The sequence below is a fragment of the Condylura cristata genome, unplaced genomic scaffold, assembly GCF_000260355.1.
Source record: "Condylura cristata isolate star-nosed mole 26May11 unplaced genomic scaffold, ConCri1.0 scaffold00021, whole genome shotgun sequence".
Lineage (NCBI taxonomy): Eukaryota > Metazoa > Chordata > Mammalia > Eulipotyphla > Talpidae > Condylura > Condylura cristata.
Window position 1 is genome coordinate 22,826,539 of NW_004567122.1, and position 2,199 is coordinate 22,828,737.

Genomic DNA, 2,199 nt, shown 5'->3' on the forward strand with positions numbered 1-2,199 from the left:
TAAATAAATGTTAAAAAAGTTAAAACTGTTCGCAACACTTTCTTCTAGACTTTATGCTAGTAAATTTTAACCACATGAAAAAGAAAAACTGGTTATTTTATCCTAACTCGGTAACAGTTGCTGAAGCCGAAGACTTGTTACAGGTGGTGCCCTCTAGAGGGGGTGACTGGGTGAGGCTAGATAGCCCCAGGAAAAATGCTAAAAAGTATCGCATTTTGGAGTAGAGACTCTAATAAGAAATACAAGGGACAGTGGAAGCAGCCCCCAGTATTCCCCCAGTATTCCCCCAGTATTCAGTGTTCCTGATTCACCTGAAAATGTGAGTACTCAGCATTTGGGATTCAGCGTTTTCTGATCTTCAGCAATTCAGGGGTCGGCGATTTTGGTCCCGCACAGCTCCTGTCTTCCAGAAGGCTGGAGGATATAGAGAGGCCTCCATCTGCCCACCTTAGAAGTTCAGAGGCTTTGCAAGTGGTGGAGCAACTGAAACTGTTCTGTTCTGATGCTATTACAGCCTAGCAGAGAGGACAAAGACCCAGAGCTGAGCACCTTGATGAGCTGCCTGAGGTGGCCATTTGTTGGGTCATTCAGTTGCTGCAGCTGCTGGTTTGAGTACTGAGGCAGCTCAGAGAGCATCTCCCATTGTGTCTTCTGTTGTCTTTGTGAGTTGGATCCTCACCTACAGTCTGGTTGCTGCATGCTCCAGCCCCAGGCCTGAGTGGTGGGAAGACACCATCTTGCGCATGTGGCCTATTATTTGGGAAAGGAACTCTGCATCCTCAGTGGCAGGAAAATGCTATCTTAGATGCTTTTTGTTTGGGACTTAAAAATACTAGACACTGCTTAGGGCAAGGGTAAATGGCCATTTTTGGTCTCATTAACTCATTAACTCCTGACTTGTTAAATAAATCCCATTGCTGCTTTCTGAGCCTGAGTAGTCTTGCATTTGTACACGTGGTTTAGGAACTCAGAGAGTGGGCCCTCTCTGAAGGTACAATAGGTTACTTAAAGCACAGCACTGTGAAGCTGTCTGCAGCCACTCCAGCATGAGTTCAATTCCCTCCCCCCACCTCCAGAGGTAACCTACATGGCACAGCAGATCTCTCCTTACCAGCCCACTGCTCCCCTCAGCAGTGTACTTTGTTAATCTGGCTGTTCTGCACCCCATTGTATCTCTGGTGAATCCTCTCACCATCCCTGCACCTCTGGCCTGTACCCCAGTTCTGTATGCATAAAAAAATAAATCTTAAAAAAAAACTCAGACAGTGATGCTTGACTATATGGGCAGTGTCCTTGGCCGGTGCCCCTTGCTGCCCTGTTATCACATTCACCATTTAGCTAAGCAAGTTTTCTTTGAAAAATGTAACAAAATAGTGGCGTTTTAGTATTTTTTTAAGCTTTATTTATTTATGCATACAAGAACTGGGATGTAGGCCAGAGGTGTCAAGTAGTGAAAGGATTCACCAGAGAGTGGGGAGCAGAGCAGGCAGATCTACTGAAATACATTACTGAGGGGAGCAGCAGACAAGACAGGAGAGGTCTGCTGTGCCACATGTAGATCGACTCCTGTCTGTGGATAGAACTCATGATGCAGTGGCTGACGACAGCTTGACAGCGCTGAGACTTGACCCTACACCACCAGGGAGGCCCGACTTTTGAGTTTTTTTTTTTTTTTTTTTTTAAAGATTTATTTATTCATACAGAACTGGGGTACAGGCCAGAGGCTCAGGGACGGTGAGAGGCTTCACCAGAGACAGAGTGGGGAGCAGAACAGGAAAACCGACGAAGTACACTGCTGAGGGGAGCAGCGGGCGGGTCAGGAGAGGTCTGCCACGCCATGTGGTCACCTCCTGGGCAGGCGGGGATTGAACTCATGTAGAAGTGGCTTTAGCTTCTTAGTGCTGTGCTTTAACCCGCTGCGCCACCAGGGAGGGCCCTTAAAATAAATTTTTATTGTGAAATAATTACAGACTCACACGAAGTCACAAAAGCATGGGGTGGAGGGAGCAGATGGGGAGGCTCTATGCTCCCATTACTCAGTTTTATTTAGTTATCATATACTGTCAGAGTCAGAAAACTGATACTGCAGTCCTTTGTTTTTGTTTGTTTTTTAAATTTTTATTGTAGTTAAAAATATATAAAATTATTTTAATACAATTTGTAATTATATTAAGATTATACCTATTATACTTGTATTCT